General features: G+C 37.6%; 1 pseudogene; it reads left to right on the top strand.

Annotated features, from left to right (window-relative positions):
* The first annotated feature begins 1,554 nt into the window (after positions 1-1,554).
* On the top strand, positions 1,555-2,234 carry LOC100014560 (charged multivesicular body protein 5-like; annotated as a pseudogene).
* The last annotated feature ends 13,836 nt before the right edge of the window (positions 2,235-16,070 follow it).

Below are 16,070 nucleotides of genomic sequence, written 5' to 3'. Positions count from 1 at the left end.
GACTTGCCCAGGGTCATATAGCTACTAAGTATCTGAGGCTAGATTTGAACTCAGGAAGATGAATTTTCTTGACCCCCAGGCTAGGTACTCTATCCAATGTGCCATCAAATTGCCTTGGTGGTGTCAAGACCTACACACATACAGGGAAGTCATACATTTCATAGGTTTGGAGCTGGAAAGGAATTATCTAGTCCAGACTTCTCATTTTACAGAAAAAGAAACAGTCATAGAAAATTTAAGTGATCTAAAGTAAATGACAGCTTCAGGTTTAGTGCCCACTTCTATTGATTCCAATTCTAGTGCTCATTGCAGGTCAATAATTACCAAGAAAGTCCCCCTCCTCTTATGATCCATGTTTGGATGAGTGGCATAGACAATATGAGTTCTGAAAAGATGTTGGAAAAGGCTTCACAGAAAAGGTTGGAGCTGATTAGAGATTTCAAATATTGATACTTTTCGGGGTCTTGGAATTTAGAACAAAAAGAAATATTAGACATAATTTAATTAATCTTCTCATTTTATAAATGAGACAATTGTAACTCAGAAGGCAGAGAGAATGACTGGACCAAGGTGACAGAGTTGGGAGTCAAATTCAGATTATTTCATTTCAAAGCAAATGGAAGGATATTTCAGGAAAATGAAATAAGTAATGACTTTGATTTGAGATTAAAAAATCTTTAGGTCTGGAGGGCAAGGAAGAAAACCAAGCTGGCTGGAGTTCAAAGCACCGACCACAGATAAATGAGATAAGGTTGAAGGGGTATTGTGGGCCCAAGTTGTGGAGGGGCATTTGGATTTGATTCTATAGGCAGATGGGAACTGTTGGAAGTTTTTCTTCAGATGAGTGACATAATGAATAGCAGTGCTCAGGAGGATTAACCTGGCAAGATGGATTGAATCAAGGTGGTGTAGAGACCAGAGAAGAGGCTTTTCCAATGATCTACCACATGAGGTGATGAAAGCTTAAATTCACGCAGTAGCAACAGAAATGGAAAAGAAGGAAGGAAGGAAGGAAGGAAGGAAGGAAGGAAGGAAGGAAGGAAGGAAGGAAGGAAGGAAGGAAGGAAGGAAGGAAAGAAGGAAGGAAAGAAGGAAGGAAGGAAGGAAGGAAGGAAGGAAGGGAGGGAGGAAGGGAGGGAGGGAGGGAGGGAGGGAGGGAGGGAGGGAGGGAGGAAAGGACTGGCAGCAGATTGTATAATCTGTCCTATCTGATCTATTGGCTCCTGGTGGCCTCAGTTTCTGAAGCAGGATGATTCAGTATATTAGCCAAATGTAGGCATTGACATATGATGGGTCCTTCTCTTCCCTCTCTTTAGGACTCCAATCACTTCTACATCTTTAGGAAATGGGTACAGAACCATTGTTCCTTAAATCCTAGTTTCATAATTCAGATAGTAATTCTTGTGTCTATAAAGGAGTCAACAGTGCTCCTCATTACCCCATCTCCTTCCCAATTAGAGTAGTTTTCATAAAAATGAAGGAAGAGTGTTTCGCTTCTGGTTTTTTCAGAGAATCTTCTGTTTCTTCCCGCTTAGAACCTTTGTAGCTGAAAAAATGAACTGATTCTTTGTCAAAGCAAAGCCCAAGGCTCCACCACCCAGCCTGACAGACTGTATAGACATGGTTGATAGTAGGGCAGAATCAATTGACAAGAAGATTTCTAGACTTGATTCTGAGCTAGCTATAAAGATCAGATAAAAAAGGTGAGAGAAGGACCTACAAAGAATATGGTAAAACAGAAAGCCTTGAGAGGGGTAAAGCAGAAAAGAATATATGAACAACAATGGGACAATCTTTCACAACAGTCTTTTAATATGGAACAAGAAAATTATACTATCCAGTCACTGAAAGACACCAGAACAACGGTGGATGCTATGAAATTAGGTGTAAAAGAAATGAAGAAAGCATACAAGCAAGTCAAAATTGACCAAATTGAGAATATACAAGACCAATTAGAAGATATGATGGAAGATGCAAATGAAATCCAAGAGGCTCTGAGTCAGAGTTACGGAACTCCAGAGATTGATGAAGATGACTTAGAGGCAGAATTGGATGCACTGGGTGATGAACTGTTAGCTGATGAAGACAGTTCTTACTTAGACAAGGTGGCATCTGCACCAGCAATTCCTGAAGGTGTTCCCAATGATGCAAAAAACAAGGATGGTGTACTGGTGGATGAATTTAGACTGCCACAGATTCTAGCTACATAGAGCTATGTCTCCAACAGTACATTATGTATAATAAACAGAAATTAGGGAAGCTGGAAAATACTTTGCCTTTCCAATGTCACCATAACAATTTGCATATTCTTGTACCTTTTCCTAAAAAAAGTTTTAGTACACTAATTTTTTTTCATTTAGAGGACACATTCATTTAATAGGAAATTTCTTGTATAAGATTTAAAAAAAAAGAAAAGAAAAACTTGTAAAATATTGATGGTTGTATAGGACTTCTTTTTTCATTTATTTATATTTCTGAAATAAGTAAAACCAATGACATGTGACTTCTTTAAATTCTTTAATTTCTTGATATCTTGATTTTTAAAATAATATATTTATAAGACCTGCATCTTTATCAAGATTATGAAACTATTTTGCACCATTCCTATAAGTCTTATTATAGTTCATATATGCATACTATTGGAAAATCAGACATCAATTGAAAATAACAATCTTTAATTGAGATGTAGGTTTTGTTGTATCTTCATGTCAGTGAATCATCACTATCTTCAGTATGCAAATTGCTTCTCTTCTTGTGCTTTTTAAAAAACTTGGATAAAGTTTTAATTCCAGAGTTTCTTCAGTATTACAGTTGAGTTGCAATCATTAATGAAATTATATCCTAACACTTAAATGTATTTATATCAGTAGATATTTTTCAAAAGGATATAATTTAATAACATTTTCTTCAAACTAAAGGCCCCACTGAAAACCCAAACTTTGCCAATGATAAAGGGTAATAGACAGTGACAGTAGAGTAGAAAATGCACTGGATTGGGTTCCAGAAGACCTGGACTCTAGGCCTGTGTCTGCCACATGACTAGCTGGGTGACTTTGGATTAGTTGTTTTGTTTATGTAAGCCTTAGTCATCTTTTCTGAAACATGTAGGTTGTCATAGCTTTCTTGCCTATCTTACAGGGTTGTTGCAAAGATTAAATGAATTAATCTTTAGGATTGTAGGCTTTAGAGTTGGAAAAATTCTTAAAAGATTTTCTAATCTAATTTCCTTATTTTATAGATGAGAAATCTGAGGGCTTGAGCAGTGAAGTGACTTGCCCAAGGCCTCACAGAAATAAGTAGGAGAGCTGGGATTCAAATCTGAATCTTCTAAGCACAAATCCACTGTTCTTTTAACTATACCATGCCACTTCATATATGTGTTCAATAATGTGGACACGCGCTTTGTAAAGTACTATACAAGCATAATGTTTTTAACACATTCTCGGTACTCAATAAATATTTGTTGAATAAATGTTGCTGGTGAGGATTGCATGTGACGTTCATCAGTGAGGTATTAGTTGCAGTTTTTACTCTAGGGACCTTGCCTTATGGTCTCTAGAATTTTGAGGCACTGCTTTAGTCTCATCTCTGCCAGCATATCCCTGATGCTGAGCATTAGAGAGGGGGCAGCCAAAAAATGACATTTTAGTCTGTGGGGCTTCTATTTTGGAAAAGTAAATCTAGTCCAACACTTAGAACTAGAGCACATGTATCCAGTTTGCCCCTTCTGTCATTTCTCTGCCACTATCAGAGTCAACCCACACCCTCTCCCAGTTTCTAATCTCAATAAAGAAACTTCCTCCTAATCAAGCCTCATCCAAGCCTGATATGGGAAACCAGAAACTCATGTCGCATTTAGGTCTGAAATGCCCCCTCTCACATTTGGGACTGATTACCTGCTCTCCACTAACCCCATTTTTAGGGTATATAACTTCACTACTGAACCCCAATTCTGCATGTGCTTTTCTTTTTTACTGATAGGGAAGGAGATACCATAAATACAGCATACATGGATCTCAGCAAGGTCTAATGACAAAGTCTTGTAGCAACCTGGTAGCCAAGATAAAAGACTAGTTACTAGTGTACTTAGGTGGATTTAGGAATTTATGAATGACTAAACTGAGAGGGTGATTCAAATTAATCTGGAAAGAAGTACATCATACACAATTACAAGTGTTGTCATTGATCCTGTTTTGTTTGTTGTTTTTTTATCATTGATTTGAGTAAAGAGCTAGATGTCATAATTATCAAATCTGTGGATGATACAAAGTAGAATTATTAAGATATTGAGCAGAATAACTGGTATGTTGGGCAAAAGAATTGGGATCCAGAGTGGCCCTTTAGGCTAAAACCCTGGACTGAATCTAAAGTGGAATTTTATAGGGATGAATATAAATTCCTACAATTTGGTTCAAAACTTAATTTCACAATACCCTTTGATCTTGTAATACCACTACTAGGTCTATATTCCAAAGAGATCAGAAAAAAGGGAAAAGGAATTACTTGTGCAAAAATATTTATAGAAGCTCTTTTTTGTAGCAAAAAAATTGGAAATTGAACAAATTGTGATATATGTTAGTGATGGAATACTATTGTGCTATGAAAAATGATGAGCAGGATGATTGCAGAGAAAGCTGAAAAGACCTACATGAACTGATGCAGAGCAAAATAAGCAGAACAGGGTAAACATTGTACAAAGTAACAGCAATATTGTATGATGATCAACTGTGAAAAACTTAGCTACTCTCAGCAATACAATGATCCAAGACAATTCTGGAAGACTTATGCCAAACAATGCTATCTACCTCCAGAGAAAGAATTGTTGCAGGCAGATGCAGATTCAAATATACTATCTTCCACATGATTTATGGTTGTAATTACTTTGTGGATTTAGTTTTATATGAGTGTTCTCTTACAAAGACCAATATGGAAGTATGTTTTGCATGATAATGCATGTATAATCCAAATCAGATTTCTTTGAGAAGAGTGAGGGAAGGAAGGGAGGGAGACAATTTGGATCTTATAATTCCAGAAAACATATGTTGAAAATTGTTATTACATGGAAATTGGAAAATAAAATATTTTTGAATAAAAAATTCTACAAATAAAAATGAAGGAAGAAAAAAGAAATCCTAATATATCTATTTAGTATCAACCAATCAAAAAGCATCTGTTAGCATCAGCACTGTGTCAGGTGCTGGGGATATAAAGACAAAGATGAAGTCCTCCTCGATGAATTTGCAAGCTATCAAAATTATTTAACTTGTGTGAGTTTGGGGTCTACACATGCTTAGGGCAAAGGGCTTAGCCAAGATGACCTCCAGAGGCCTTTCCAGTTCTAACGTAAACATAGAAGGTTTAGATACAGTTGTAATAACTGAAGAACAACAGTAACTGTATCAGAGCAGTAGAGAAGAGACTTTTTTTTAAATAAAGGAAAATTAGTAGGTTACTTACATTTAATTTTTTCCATTTGTCCTATAAGGACTTATAGAACAGGATAGGTGACTTATTCCCTCTTGGAAGAATAGGCAATATTTTCCAAGATTCATGACACTAATATGCTCATTAATTGTTACACATCACCATGATTACTAAAGGAACATACACAGCATACAATAGTCTTTACAAACATGAGAGGGAATTTTCAGGCTTCTTTCTTAACACAAACTATTTAGAAGGAAAAACAAAGGATATTAAATGTCATTAATCTGAAGTGGGTCCTAAACACAGTTTATTGATACTCCTCATTCACCCTGAAAAACACTGTAATTATTGAAAGTGCCCAAGCTGTTAACTCAAAAACAACATATGCCACATTTACATATTGATTTGCATATAATTTCCATGTAATTCATTTCATGTCAAAATGCACAGATATGCTTCCAGTCACTGTGTGTTTTACCCCAAAGCCTCCCAGACCCTGCTGCTAGCTTGGAACGACTTCCTCCTTGGAAGCTATGTTAGGCCACATCTACCTAGAATGACCAGATTAACCATTTCAGGCAATTTGATGAAATCTGGCTGAGTTGTTTTCCAATTGCTAGATTGATGGCATTAGCCATCTAAAAAGCAATATAACACCTAGGTACACCTAAGTGTCAGTTGCTCCACTCTTGCCTAGGTGAACTGTGATTGATTGGTTAAGTCAGAAGTTCCAGTTGGACCTATTCCTTAATTCTCTACCATTGACATAGTGTATTTACTGTAGAATGGCCCCTTGAGATCTGTAGTCATTGTTAACTGGTCCACTTTTGGAATGTAAAAATCTCAAATTTCACATTTGGGAGAAACAATGAGTTTGATTTTTGTTTTTTTAAAAAGATTATTACCTGAAATTGCCCAACTTTTTTAAAGGTTCATGCAAATACAATATACTCCCCAAGGAGGCATTTGCTGGGTTTGTCACTGCCTCTCGCCAAGTTTTTTTTCCCAAGTGTTTCATGGACATCTCTGTCTTGTTTAGTTAGATGGGCAGCCTTTCTGATTTAATCCATCAGTTGACCATGTGCAAATTTTAGCTTAGGCAAGATAGATAGTCACTTCCTGGCTTGACGGATAGGAATGTCAAAACATTCTGTGTGCATTTAGCTATTCTCTTTCACGTCTCCATTTCCACCCATTTAAAGAATTTTGAAGAAACTAAATGCCCCAAAGAAAATCATTTACATGTACTTTTCAAAGTTATATAAAACAAAGCCCAAGCTGGTCAGGACTGTCAAACTGAAAGTATTGGCATATTCTGCAACAAGATAAAAACCTGTGGTTTAAATGAGTGACTAGAAGCATAATTTGACCAGCAGTCTTGTGTGGATAGAAAAGGAGACAGACTACTGAATAATAACGGTGTCTCTTGTTGGTAATACTGTAGTGGATCATCTTCGACCAGAAGCATCTCTTTCTTTTCTCCTTCTCTTTCTCCAGCCTCTTTCCAAAAGCTTATAGCACAAGTATTCAGATGAGGGAGAACTGGCTTAACGCGAGTTTATGTTAAAAAAAAAAATCCAGGGATTTTAGTAAAATGGAAGCTAATATGAATCTGTTTGAAATGCTAAAGACATTAATGTAATTGTAGGCTGCTTTCACACCAGTCCGGTGTCCAGATATAGAGAAATAAGATCCCTCTTTATTCTGTACTGGTCAAATCAACATCTGGAATATTCTGTTCACATCTGGGTGGCACATTCTCAGATGGACATTAACAAACCACAGCACATCTAGAGGAAGGTAAATCCACCTGTTAGGAAAGGTATTCCTTTGAGACTGGGTAGTTAGGTGGTGAAATGACTAAAGTGTCAGGCCTGGGGGTCAGGAAGATTTATCTTCCTGAGTTCAAATCTGACCTCAGACATTTCCTAGCTGTATGATCCTGTTTGCCTCAGTTTCCTCATCTGTAAAATGAGTTGAAGAAGGAAATGGCAAGTGAATCCAATATCGTTGCCAGGAAAAGTTCAAATGGGGTCACAAAGAGTTAGAAATGACTGAGACTGAAACTGAACAAGTTGACCACTTTGTATCTTTTTCCCTTTGCTCCTATGGTATGGTATGGTAGAGAAAAGGGGAGAACAAGCATTTAATAAGTACCTACACAAACCAGGTACTGTACTAAGTATTTTACAAATATTATCTCATTAGCTCTTCACAAAAAACCTGTGAGTAGGGCAGCTGGGTGGCTCAGTGGATTGAGAGCCAGGCCCAGAGATGGGAGGGCTTGGGTTCAAATCTAGCCTCAGATACTTCCTAGCTGTGTGACCTTGGGCAAGTCACTTAGCCCCCATTGCCTGGCCTTTACTGCTCTTCTGCCTTAGAACTAATACACAGTATGATTCTAAGACAGATAGTAAGGGTTAAAAAAAAAAGGGTAAGGATTAAAAAAAACCTGTGAGATAAGTACTATTACTATTCTCATTTTACAATTGAAGACACTGAAGTGGAATTTGAACTTGTCTTCCAGACTCCAGGACAAGAACTCTGTCTGCCATACCATCTCCCTTGTTCTAGATGTCCTAGACACACCCTTGTTTCTTAATGCAGTTTCAGATTGCATTCTCTTTTATGTTAATGTCAATGTTAATTTATGCTGAGGATGCAATCTACTAAAACCCCCAAATCTTTTTCAGATGAACTTTCATTAAAGCTATCCAAAATGAATGAGCTGTGTGGCAGGCAGTAGATTTACCTCCATGAGCGTTCTTCAAGGAGAGTGTAGAAGGCTACGGGGCAGAGGAAATTCTTATTCAGGTATAGGTTGAACTGGGTGGTCTATGAGGTAGGCACCCTCCAACTCAGAGGTTCTGTGATGCTATGATTTGGGGATTTGGAACTAAAAGAAGCCTTAGTGATTATCTAATCCAACTTCCCCTTGGAAAACAGAAGCCCAGAATGCTGAAGTGATTTGCTCCCCCAAAAAGATGTAAATACTAAAGTATCTAGAAACTAGGTCATTTAAGGCCAAAGAAATTGCAACTATGTGGCCTTAAAAAGAGAAGATTTCAAGGAGATAGAATAACTATTTAAAATATTTAAAGGCAAATTTTCATTCCTGTGAAGAAAAAACGTTCTTACTGAATAGTTTAAAAGTGGCATAGGGTATTCCATGAGGTCTTGAGTCTCCCTCTATTAGAAGCACCCAATTACTTATCAATTAACCACCTACCAGTAATATTGATACTTCCTGTCAAAAAAGTCTATTAATCTCTGCATGGCCTTGAGCAAGTCATTTCTCCTCAGATGATCTCTGTTAACTCCTCTAGAAAATAAGAGGGTTGAAACAGATGATTTCTAAGTTTTGAGGGAGATTAAGTGACTTATCCAAGATCACACAAATGATCAACATCAGAGGTATAATTTGAACCAAGGTCCAGAGTCTGAAATCTTCCTACATATGACAGTTAAAATACTATTCATGCAGCATCAGAGTTTAAAACAATAAGCCTTGTGCTTTTAGGGAAAGGAAGTGTATTTTTGTTAATATCTTTAATGTCTGGATAGGAAATATAGATGACATAAAAACAAACAATAACAGTTGAAATAGATTTAAAAAATAAAATTGTTCCACTCATGAACTGACTACTGAAAATGAATACTGCAAGCATGCCTTTTGCTGGGCCTCTTTCTGAGTTCAAATCTGACTTCAGACACTTAATAGCTATGTGACTCTGGGTAAGTCACTTAACTCTGTTTGCCTCACTTTCCTCATCTGTCAAGTGAACTGAAGATAAAAATGGAAAACCATTTGACTTTCTTTGCCTGGAAAACCCCAAATGGGGAAATGGAGGGACAAACACAGTTGAAAAATTAAAGCAACTACATTATCTTCTACAGTATTGTATAGTGACAGTGGGCAGATGTTCTTTGTCTCTAGACCTCAGTGTCCACATCTCTTTAAATGGGAGTGGGGGATGAATTGACTAAATGATCTATGAGGACCCTTACAATTCTACATCGCTGGTTTCCCTCAACCACAGCCATTTTTCTTCTTTTGTCTTTTTTCCCTAAATCCCTAATTATATACTAAGCCAACTGGGACTCCCATGGACATTGTTTAACTTCATTGTAGATATCTAAGATATAAAGAGTGGGTAGAAGGTAATCTCAGAAAGAAGGCACTAGCAGTTGGGGAGATGATGGTGGGAAGAAAAGGAAAGTCCTGCAGAAAGTGGGATTCAAGCATAGAACTGGAAGAAATCCAGGGAAGCCAAGTGTCAAAGGAAACCTTACAGACATGGGGGACAAGCTGCAAAAAATGCATGGAGCAAGGAGTTGGAGGGACAGATTGGAGTTATAGCAAGTAGACCAGTATGGCTGGATTATGGAGGAAGATGATCACGGAAGGGAGTAAGAAAATATAAGAAAAATGGAAAAGTAGAAAATAGCAGAGCTGGTATTTGAACCCCAGCTCTCTACCTTCCCTTTTAGGTGGATCCTACTACCCCACACAGCCTCTCTGATCCCAGAAATGTTGCAGACCTTCCCGAGGACTCTGCCTATCTAATGTGCCCTCTGTGGTATTTTATATGCATCTGAAAGTTAGCTATGCCAGTCAGGATGAGGTTAGAGGTTGTTCCTAGCTGCCAGCATCTCCAGGCGAACATTCCCTCTAGGCATTATACCCAGGGAACTGAACCAGCTGCTGTGACAACAGCTGTGGGCAAGCTCCGTGATTGGGCATGAACTCTGGTGAGATTGCTCATGGAGTGACTTCTTGTCAGAAGATGTCCATTCTGACCACAAAGGCAGGTGCTGGTGGGGATTCCCTGTCTACAGAAACAGCTGTGCCTTGGAGAGTCCCTGCTGTAAGCTGCCATCCAGTGTAACTATAGAAAGAGTTGCTCTAAAAGACCATTACTAGAGGGTAATAACATACCAGGGGATGAGGGGAAAGGGGGAGCATCTGGATTGCCATTTTCATGATGTTTATCTGCAAGCAACACATTGGACATTGCTCGTATTAATAAAAAAAAACAATCTTGTTTTGGTTTTTTATTTTGTAATTCAGCATATTGACCTTTTTAGACTCTGATTTCTTTTCCTGTGTTAGGAAGAGTACATTCACATTATGCCTGGAAAAAAAGCATGCCATGAGGCAGATCGAACACTTCTCCCACATGTCTTTTTTTTTTTAATTAACTCTAATCTCTTTGAGAATTTGGAATGACATTTTTTTCCACCCCTGATCCTCCCAAACTGAAATATTCTGTTTCCTTTCTATCTTCCCTCCACACCATTTCCCCTCCCACCTTACCACCCACCTCACCATCCTGAATGAAGAGAGCAATAACTTTATAAAACATCCCGAAACACAGTGGAAGTTTCCTGCAGCTTCAAATGTTATCTTTGGAATAACTTTGTAGTCCCTTTGGTGCAGTATAGTCCATTTTTATGTCATGGAGCCTATTTGCATGCCTGTGGGAAACATTAATTCATACTGACATCATAGCCAGGTTTTCAATCAGTTGGTTATTTTGCTTGCTTTTTTTTTTCCTTAAGCAATTAATGTGAAAGGTGATGGAGCTATTTTCCAAGAAGGATGGAATATGACTTGCCCTCATTGGTGACATCTCCTTGACAGCATTATAGACAAATGGAAAATACAGAACGGGAAAGGAGGATGTCTGGCATCTTGCTCTGGTTTTTAAAGGTTTGGATTGAGCGGGTGTACAGATGCTTGATACATAAAACTTGTAACCCAGTAGTCAGGCACAGCTGCCTGAAACTATTTGGTTCCGGTCACTTACGATTACTGTGATGGCAAACAAGTTCTAATATTGGGGACGGACACAGTCGACTTGCTTTGATAAGAATTTAATACATAAAAAATTTTCCTTTATTCTGCTTAAGAGTATGTGTCATTGTCAGAGAGAGCAGTAAAGAGAATACACATAGATTCCTATTATCTCAAACTGTTAATATTTAACATGCCTTAAAGAGCTATCTTTGTGTGCTCTACGTTCCATTAATTTAATCACCAATGCGCTGTTAAGTATCTATCAGAAATGTGACTTTTTCCACGATGTATTAATCTGGTAATGATGTCTTTCCTTTTATCTTGAGATTCAGAATTATTATTTGAAGTAACAAGATCTTTTTTTTTTTTTAACTTGGGATATGATAGGAAGTGTTTGGAAGAAGCTAATGGCACATTATACGAGTTGGTAAAAAGTTCAAGGGATTTCTAATTTAAACAAAACTTTTGGCCCAGTTCCTTTCTTCACATCCAAGAAGGCTCAAACTGAATGGATATAAGCACTGTATCCCAACCCATAATCGCTCTTCCCTACCACCTCCCTTGCCAGTCAATCACAGTAATTGGGAATTTCAACGACGTCCCTGTTTGGAAATAGTTTGGTGGAGTTGGGAGAGGATTGGTCTTGAAACCAAAAAAATCTGACACAGACTGGCTGTGTTAAGCTGGACAATCTCTTGCTGCTCTAGGATTTAAAATTACAGTGAAAGTGCTAACCAACCTTGGTGGAGGGAATTCCCTTATCTGAAAGTTGTCTATATTAATGAAATCACTGGGCAAGTTTCTATCCCCAGGTCAGCTATGATAGAAATCTTCACTCTACTTTACAAACTTTTTTTAACCAAAATGTTGTTGGTTATGGTCTCCATGTAACACTGAAAAGGAAGGAACCTACTATAATTGAGAGCATTATAGGCAAATGGAAATGTATTTATTTAATTTTTAGCTGTGTCAATTGTTCAGAGATCATTTAAGCAGCAAAATCATCTATCTGAAACATGCCTGAGAGCACATAAAAGGGGGGGGAACAAAAGGCTTCCAAAATAGGTATTTATACTCCAAAGCTCGTGCCCTTTTTTTGTAGCAGAGGAATTCAGAACTCATAGCCTAATTATTCTTACTTTGTACACATTTCGAACCAACATAGTAATCTGGTTTCTCACAGCAGATTAGAAGTAGCAAATTGTAAAGTAAAACATGAGGTTTGATCTAGTAGGAAATGGCAAGAAATCACAGCTGGTAGCCTAATAACATAGGAGGATATTAAAAAAAAAAAACTATCAAAAGCAAATACAAGATGGGACATCTGGGTGGCTCAGTGGAGCCAGGCCTAGAGACAGGAGGTTCTGGGTTCAAATTTGAACTCAAACACTTCCTAGCTATGTGACCCTGGGAAAGTCACTTGACCCCCATTGCCCAGCCCTTACTGCTTTTCTGCCTTGGAACCAATACATAGTATTAATTCTAAAATAGAAGGTAAGGGTTTGAAAACAAAGTAAATACAAGAAATATGTATACAAACACCTACAATTTAGACAACATATGAGACAGCCTGGAATGCCTAATGTAGGGAAGCAAAGTCAACCTCATACATATCACTGAGGCTTGACGAGATAAAACTCATGAATGAAACATGACTTTAAACATGTATATCTCATTCTAAAAGAATATGTTAGGTAAAAGTGAATGACTTAAGGATGGGGTGTACAAAATAGCATCATAGTCAAAAAAGTATATGGGGAAACTCAAGAACCAGAGTAGAGAAACATGGTAGAGAAGAAATGGATGAAGACCAACAGAGGGACAAAGAGAAGTGATTTCTCCCCTCTCCTCATCCCCACCCACACACACTATACTAAGCTCACAAAAAAAAGCCAGAAAAGGGAAATAGATAAAAAGTTTGAGAAGTATCACTGAGACATGATAAAATAGTGATGAGGAATATCAAATACACAGATAATTGCTGAAGCTCTCTTTCTCTGCCAAAAGCAAAACAAATTTTGCCAAAAGCAAAAGTAAAAAAAGCCTCTTTGCTTGGCTGAATTAAAATTTGTTCCTTTAAAAGGAACCAAAAGGACAAATTTTATTTTGAACCCAATTCTGATGGATGTTGTTGTTATTGGTTAGTCACTTTAGTCACATCTGACTCTTCATGACCCCATTTCAGAAGGTTTTCTTGATGATGGTACTGGAGTAGTCTGTCATTTCCGTTTCCAGCTCATTTTATAGATGAGGAAAGTAGGGCAAACAGGGTTAAATAACTTGCCCAGAGTTACACAGGTTCCAAGTGTCTAAGGTCAAATTTGAACTCAGGAAGAGAAGTCTTTCTGACTCTAGGCCTGGCCCCTATCCACCACACCATCTAGTTGTCCCATTCTAATCAATAGGGAGAAACTAATTACAGAGTGAAAATGATGGACAATTTGAGGGGAAAGTGACAACTTCCTCTAAGAATTGCAATGAGAAACAAGAAATCCAGGAATATTCTGAAACACCCTCATTTTTGGAAGAGTAGATGATAAAGGATTCATGTAGGACAGGTGGAATTCTATATAGACTAAAGTGCTATAGAAAGCAGTCAATCTAGACGGGATGGGAAATACTCAAGAATAAGATTTTGAGAGGGCAGCTGAATATCTTAGTGAATTGAGAGCCAGGCCTAGAGACAGGAGGTCCTGGGTTCAAATCAGGCCTCAGACACTTCCCAGCTGTGTGACCCTGGACAAGTCACTTGACCCCCATTGCCTAGCCCTTACTGCTCTTGTGCCTTGTAACCAGTACATAGTATTGATTCTAAGGTGAAAGATAAGGGTTTTAAAAAATAAAATTTTGAGGGCACAAAAAGACACAATGATGAGATAGAGACAAGGGAAATTATCTGAAGAGATGAATGTGAATGTACTCATATTCACCACTTAACTTGGATTTTCAAGAAATGCACAAAAAAATGTAGCAAGAACAGGTAATAGAGGATAAATTCAAAATGGCCCAGTAATATTAGAATAGCATCAGGACTATTAAAGCTCAAAATGAATTGAGCCTGGCAAAGATGCAAATTTAGACGATGTAAAGAAAAAGTTTCTAATAGAATATTCTAGAAGTAGGATGGATTTCTCTAGGAACTAGTAGATTTCTGTTCAGAGAATTCTTCAAAGAGAGAATAGATGGACAGAAGTTTGTGGAAATAGCCATTTTTTTAAGGTAAGATAGGTATTTAGATGGTCACTGAGGCCCCTTTCTTCTCTAAAATTAGGTGATTATGTAATTATTTGATAAGGAGGTGTCAGTCTAGAAAAGGAAGTGAGCAAGACTGAGAGTCAGCTAGCAGAGAGCTGAGTGGTATCCACATGACATCTTGAAGCCTTGGGGAAGGTCTCAAGTGTTTTGTGCAGACAGTCTATGGAAGACGCAGGAAAATTTGGGCAAAGATTAGAAGACATGTACATAATCTATGATCTAAAAACATGAATGAATGAATGAATGAAGTGTTTATTTAGCAATTATGTGCAAAGCACTGTGCCAAGCCCTTGGGATAAATCTAATCTCACATTCAAATGTGATCTGTTCCTTTAGTGTAAGGAACCATATTAATGAGCTCATAGATGGAGCTAAATAACATGTCGACATCACTGTTTTTCACTTTTCTTTTAGGAGAGAGAAAGGCATTTGACCTGTGTTATTGCCAGGAACTCTTTGATGAAGAAACATACTCTACCAGTGCAAGTCAACATATTATCTACAATTTATAATTCCAAAGAGTTTCATGGTAGAACTGAACAATTGGCTTTCCCAGTCACACAGGCCATGAGTCCGAAGCAGAACTTGAACCTGCCTCTTCCTACCACTGAGGCCAACACTATTCCACACTGCCTCTATGTCACTGTCTCCTAGAACATTAATAAGGTGCCTTGATGTCTTATCTACATTCTTTAGAAGTCAGAAGTGTAGGGGAGGTGACAGGCAGGGCTTGTTCAAACTGCTTTTAGAAGAGATATGTTTTCAAACTTGTTTGTGTTGGTTTCCAAGCATGTCATGGCTAAGACCCCTTGCTTTTGTCTAGTTTGGAAGAACAAATAGCAAATTCAGGCATTCTCCTTCTGCTTATATTTCAAATAAACAGGCCAATTGTTTGGCTAACAGGTTGAACTTCTGTTATTGACCATTAGTAAATGAAATTGTTTGGATTTCCCAAGGTTGGCATTTCACACAAGGAAATATAATATTTTCTTATTTCATACCTATGATCAAGACATAATACATGACAAACAAATTTGAATTTAACTATGAAACATGAAGCATAAATACAAGATAATTCAGTCAAATATTAATTGATTCTTTTGCCTAAGTTTAATTTTTGCCTGCAATGGGCATATTTCCATTCCTTTGAGGTCATTATTATCACCAAATTTCAATGATTAGGACTCTAATTTAGTCAGTCAGTCAATAAACATTTATTAAGCACCTACTATATGCTGAGCACCAAGTTATAAAGAAACTAAAAAAAAAAAAGAGCCTATTTTCCTGAAGCACACAGTCTAATGGGAGAATCAAGAGCAAACAACTACATGCAAACAAACTATATGCAGGACAAAATGGAGATTATCCATAGAAAGAAGTCACAAAAGATCAAAAAAGGCTTCTTATAGAAAGTGGAGTTTTAACTGTGACTTGAAGGAAGCCAGTGAAGCCAAGAAAAAGAGATGAAGAGGGAGAGAATCCCCGACCTGGGAGATTTGTCAAGGAAAATGCTGTAGTGGAGAGATGGCATGTCTTTTTTCAAGAAAAGCAATAAGACCAGTGTTACTGGATCAGAGAGTACTTGGTG

Source organism: Monodelphis domestica, chromosome 1 (genome assembly GCF_027887165.1).
Source record: "Monodelphis domestica isolate mMonDom1 chromosome 1, mMonDom1.pri, whole genome shotgun sequence".
NCBI lineage: Eukaryota > Metazoa > Chordata > Mammalia > Didelphimorphia > Didelphidae > Monodelphis > Monodelphis domestica.
The sequence above is the reverse complement of the archived record's forward strand: the minus strand, read 5'-3'. Positions and strand labels throughout refer to the sequence as shown.